Source organism: Canis lupus, chromosome 1, assembly GCF_048164855.1.
Source record: "Canis lupus baileyi chromosome 1, mCanLup2.hap1, whole genome shotgun sequence".
Lineage (NCBI taxonomy): Eukaryota > Metazoa > Chordata > Mammalia > Carnivora > Canidae > Canis > Canis lupus.
The window spans coordinates 114,603,601-114,609,591 of NC_132838.1; the positions used below are offsets into that span (position 1 = coordinate 114,603,601).

The 5,991-nt window shown below is 49.6% G+C and overlaps 1 long non-coding RNA gene across 1 annotated transcript; it reads left to right on the forward strand.

Moving 5' to 3' along the window:
- Nucleotides 1-2,308: 2,308 nt before the first annotated feature.
- LOC140606044 (uncharacterized) lies at nucleotides 2,309-5,588 on the forward strand. The gene is made up of 3 exons (XR_012008503.1): nucleotides 2,309-2,664; nucleotides 3,800-4,008; nucleotides 5,406-5,588. It is a non-coding gene; the product is annotated as an uncharacterized lncRNA (long non-coding RNA).
- The last annotated feature ends 403 nt before the right edge of the window (nucleotides 5,589-5,991 follow it).

A 5,991-nucleotide genomic window follows, 5' to 3' on the forward strand; every position in this document is an offset into this window, starting at 1 on the left:
GTTAGGTTAGGTGACATGAGTTTAGCACAAGTGACTCCATTTGGAGCCTGTTGTTCCTTTTAAGCACCATCTTAGGTTATCCAGCTGAACCCTGTAAATTAATCTGGCCAAAGACAGAGTAACAAGAAAAAAAATGAATGGAAGTTTAGCGACATGCAAATCACATTATACGTGGGAGCACCTGGCAGTGAGCGAGCCAAAGGAGCAGCTAGCACTTGGGTTTATTTATCATTTGAGGCTAAAATAAAGATAAAGCAGTTTGAGGCTTTTGGGAGGGGGAGGCAAATTAAGGGAAGGTGACCAGGGAAAATATCACAAATAGGAGTTCTTTAGTAAGGTTTGTTTTGCTGATTGAATCCTGCCTTCTTCACTGATGACAATTGTCAAGAGTCCTCCTGTTCCTGGTATGGAGTGGGAGACCTCTCTGCAGGTGGAAATTTCCTTTATAAATATACATTTCCTTTGTAAAAGGAAATCTTATGCCCTGTCTTTAGAGCTTTTCTTACATCTTCTGCTTCTCAATGGCCTTTAGCTCAAAATAATCTACATGCCAAAGAGGCATATGGATTTCAAAGTGGCATATTTGGGTGCCCCTCCAAAGAGAGGTCAAGGAAGAGATCGGCTGCCTTGGTAGACAGATCTGTGAGTCTGCCATTGAGAGAAAAACTTACAACTTCAATCCACATGATGGATTTCTGGTTTTGTTTTGTTTTGTTTTTACGTAGACCAATACTGTGGTCCCCTCAAGATTGTGTCATGAGTACCTTTGTTGATGGCTTTGCAAAATGGCATCTTATCTATGGCTCGATTGCCGAGTCAATAGCCCACACTGTTTCCCAACGTTGTAAGATTTCACCACAAGCTGCTTGCCCCATAACCTATGGTCCTAAAGGAAATCCTTATCTTTTACTTCCTTCTTTTGCAGCTGTCAATCCACACCTCTCAAGGAAGGGGAATGTGGTAGTCATCCAACTTATAGGCGTCTTCCCTCAGTTCTTCTTCCAGGTTGTTCTAGTAAACCACAGACTCTTCTTAGATTTATGATCCTATTTTCTACAACATTTTTTCTGGAAACCCCCTAGCAAACACCCCTTTGCATCCCTCTGGCACTGAGTCAAGTGCCTATTCCTGAATCAATTATTGCCAAGGGTGATAGGGTTCACCAATTAGACTCATCAGGACCAGCCCCTCAGACTGAGCCAGGCTCCCACCACTGTGGAGTCTCCTCAGCAGACAAGAACTGATGGGAATGGGGAGGTCGCCACAGTGCCCACCACACGTAGACCCAGGAACAACATCTGACATCACCGCAGGCTTTCGCCCATAACAGTCTGTTGCACTGGACGCCTGCTGAGGTGGATGTGTGGTGGGCTTACACCATCTAGCCCATGGGAGACTAAGAATGTTAGTTAGATACTTTAGAGGCCCATCGCACTTCAGGGGAGTTTCAGGGAGACAACAGGAATAAGAACAAGGAAGCAGGTCGATGATGGCCACCATCCTTGGTCAATAAGAAGATAAGTGTGGAATGGAGCTGAGCCTGCAAATAACAGGTGACCACGTGTGATGATTTAAACAACCATTTGGCTTCTTCTACATGCTGTGTACTACCACTGCCCCCTTTACTACGGCAGGGGGTTGATGATGCTTTCATTTATTATTTTTTAAGATTTTATTTCTTTTTTTTAAGATTTTATTTATTTATTCATGAGAGAGAGAGAGAGAGAGAGGCAGAGACACAGGCAGAGGGAGAAGCAGGCTCCATGCAGGGAGCCCGACGTGGGACTCGATCCCGGGTCTCCAGGATCACACCCCAGGCTGTAGGCGGTGCTAAACCGCTGAGCCACAGGAGCTGCCCATGTGAAGATCTTTTTTTTTATTTCTACCACAGAAGCTACTATTCATGACCTGTAACTCCTGCAGTCCCCCCAAAAAGACACCAGGCCCTCCAAGGCCAGGCCAGTGTCTTCTCCATAATCAGCAGGCGGGAAGACCTTCTTCCTCCCAGGACTATCCAGACCCTGAGTCCCCCATGTTCTGGGCCCTTCCAGAAGCTGGGCAATGAGATGTGCCCCCAGGGCCGTGTCAAGCTGCGTGGGGTGGACGTGAGACCACTCTCTGTGTTTGGCCTATCCTCATTGGGCGTGGTCTGTGGAAGGCACAGGCTGATCAACTCCAGGAATGCCAAGGATTGTGGCCTGAAGAGCGTGAGAAAGACCGGGTGGGAGGTGTGTCCTAGGTTTACACTATGTTCCAACAGGAACCTAGTTCCAAACAGGACCACTTAACAGGACCAGAAAAATTCTCAGTCACGTTCCCCTGCGTTGATTGGCCGCGTCAGCGTTGCCTCCGTGGTCTTCATCAACGAAGCCCAGTAAAACCTTTGAGAGCAGACGGAAGCAGGAAGCAGGTGCTCCCGGTGGCACAAAGGGTGAAGCAACGTCCTGAGCCACGCAACCGGGGCTCAATAACTGGCAGCAGGGATTAGCAGGGACAAGCACGGTGACTCACAGAAGATTGCTCCCTCTCTTGCGTGATGAGGGCTATGAGGTTACCCAGAAATGACACATCTGGCGATACGAGCACCAAGGGACGAACTCGGACACCCGGGGGAATCTCACGGACACGGGTTGAACAGCAAGCCAACACGGAAGTACTTCTTCGGTACCCACTTTTCTAAATCTTTTTTTTAAGATTTTATTTATTTATTCATGAAAGAGAGAGAGAGAGAGAGAGGCAGAGACACAGGCAGAGGGAGAAACAGGCTCCATGCAGGGAGCCCGACGCGGGACTCGATCCCGGGTCTCCAGGATCACACCCTGGGCCGAAGGCGGGTGCTCAACCGCTGAACCACCCAGGGACCCCCCATTTTTCTAACTCTTGAATGGTAACTCACCTTACCTCACTTGGGTCCATGAATTTTACTAACACGTTTCCAGTCATTTCTGTAGACAGGGACTCTTCAAAACGATGCATGCCTGGGGATCCACATATCCTCGGTGTGGCTCTCGCACCCCATGCCCGTGCTCCGGCAAATCCCATCGGTTCCCCTTAGAAATCTATCCAGAAGCATCCACCTTTCCCTGCTCCCATGCCTGTGCCCCAGTCCAGTCGGCCCTCCTCTCCCGACACCTTTATCATGGCAGCATCCTGCCTCCTACGCTACCTCTAGCCTTTGTTCCCCCGTGCAGGAGGGGGTGCCTGTGGACACCTCAGTCAGGTCACATCTCCCCTGCTTAGAGCCCTCTGTGGTTCCATCTCACTCAGGGGAAAGAGAAAGGCCCCACAGCCTGCCCTCATCACCAATCTGAGGGCCTTTTCAACCACTCTCCCCTTTGCTCCCTGGACTCCAGCTACGTAGGCCTTCTTATTCCTTGCTTCCGCCACAGGGCCTTTGCACTTACTGTTCTCCTTCCTTCCAGGAGTACTCCTTCCCCCAGATGCTGATAAACATTCAATCCCTTCTTCCCTTCAGATCTCAGTTCCAAGTGTCAACTTCTCAGTGAGGGCCCTGATCGCTGTGCCTGAAACTGCAACCTCATCCCCTTGACTTTCCACCTCCCTCCCCTGCTTTTTTCCCCCTTTCCCATAGTACTTACCACCCCCCTATGTTCTTCATTTATTTACAACTTTACTGACTTGCTTTTAGCTCCAGGAGGGTACACGCTTTGCCTGTTGCATCTGCTCCTGTGCCCCCCAGCCTGGCAAACAGTCAGCGCTCTATAAACGCTTGTGGGATTTGTGAGCTAACCGTGGCATTTCCTTACAGGGTCATGGTTCGTTTTAACTAATTCTGCAGGGCGCTGCAGCATGATGACTGTTATGTCAGGAAATCATCGTCCAACTGGGGGAAAGAAGACAGCCCCCACATTTAATTCAGGAAGAAACCGAGCTCCTGACAGGAGACAGATGACTCGCCTGGCTCAGGAGGAGGGGGTGCTGGGTCCGTCTGCCTGCAGACCTGGTGGAGGGAACTGGTGTTGGTGTGGACGCGGCCCTGGAGAAGAGGTAGGTTTCTTGTGGGGATTTTACCTCTGGCATATGGATGCTGAGGTCAAGGCTGCCAGGATTACCCTTGGATGAAGGTAACATCCTGAGCCAACATCCCACCTGCTGCGCGGGGCACCTGGTCCGGGCGGGGGCGGGCTGAAGGAGTCAGGCGCAGCGAGAGGCTGGCGCTCTGGGCTCCAGTGGAGGCAGGTGCCAGGAATCCGTGAACTTGGCATAGGGCCTAGAGGGCTCCCGAAGCCAAGACCGGCGGGTTTCAAGTCCCGGCTCTGACAACCCAAATGCCCGGCTGCGCATCTCCACCCCCTTCTCCACCCTCCGCCCCCCCCAGGCTCCTTCTGCACATGTCTGTCCCACAATTATCATATAGCATCATTTTCTGTGTTTTTAAGTCCTACATAAATGGCAGATTGTGCTCACCAGCCTGCAACTGCATGTGTGCCCGGAGGACGTGCTTTTGGGTTTGTGTAGATCTTTGTTCTTCTGTGAGTCAATAATTAACTTCTACCCAACGCCCTTTAATAAAGTTTCATAAACCCTTTTCATCAGGTTATTGCGCATCTCTTGTTGGATTTATTCGGAGCCACTTCAAGGTTTTCATCGCCTTTGTAAATGGAATTTCAATATTTTTAAATGTAAAAAGCTCTGAGTCGCAGTAAAATGTCAAATTTGCCGTCTTCACTCCGTTTTCGGAGGAGGGCTCTCGAGGTCAGGGGCATTTATGCTGTGGCATAACCAACCTCCAGAACTCTTTCCCTCTTGTAAGACCGAAACTCCGTACCCATCACTAACGCCCCATTCCCCCCAGCCCCTGACCCCCTGCACCCACCTTTCTGCCAGGCACTGGGTACCTCGTAAGAGGGGAATCCTATGGTTTTTGGCTTCCTGTGGCTGGCACCTGTGCAGTTCTCATAGGTACTAGAAACCCAGATTCCCACATGGGAGCATCCTATCTCCAGCAGGCCCTGCATAGGGCTCCAGGCAGTCGTGCCACATTCCCACAGTGGTTTTGTTTTGAGTTTTTTGTTGTTTTCATTTGTTTTAGCCACTTTACTGGTGGTAACTTGTTTTAATTTCTTCCCCCCGCCCATGACTGAGGTTAGTGCAATTTGTGATCAATCGATCTTTTTAAAAAAATCTGTACTTCCCGGACCCCTGGGTGGCTCAGTGGTTGAGCATCTGCCTTCAGCTCAGGGCACGGTCTCAGGATCCTGAATCAAGTCCCACATCGGGCTCCCTGTGGGGAGCCTGCTTCTCCCTCTGCCTAGGTCTCTGCTCTCTCTCTCTCTCTCTTTGAGTCTCTCATGAATAAATAAATAAATCTTAAAAAAAAAAATCTGTACTTCCACCCAGAACCCACTGTATTTTTTTTTCAGATTTTTTTTTTTTTTTTGCAGTAATCTCTATATCCAACGTGAGGCTCAAATGCACAACCCGGAGATCAAGAGTCACATGCTCTACCGACTTGACTCAGCCAGGTGATCCCACTGGATTCTTTTCTTTTCCTTTTTTAAAGATTCATTTTATTTATTTATTTATTTATTTGAGCGAGAAAGAGAGCGAGCACTGAGCAGGGAGCCCGATGCAGGGCTCGATCCCAGGACCCTGGGATCCTGACCTGAGTGGAAGGCAAACCCTTAACCAACTGAGCCACCCAGGCACCCCTCCCACTGGATTGTTTTAAAACAATCCCAGACATTATATCATTTCCTCCAAAAATACTTCCAGGGTGTATACCTAAAAGATAAGGTTCTCTCTCCCTCTCTCCCTCTCTCCCTTTTTTAGCAAAACCACAATACCCTGTCATACTTGAACGTTCATTTGATCTGTTATTTTGGAATATTCCAGCTAGACAGTCCCGCAGGCTGCAGACAAGGGTGGATTCCTTTGGGCAGAGGCAGCCCCCCCTCACCCTCCGGCTCCTCTGGGTCCTCCCCCACAACTCACACACACACACACACACACACCCATACACACGCCCCT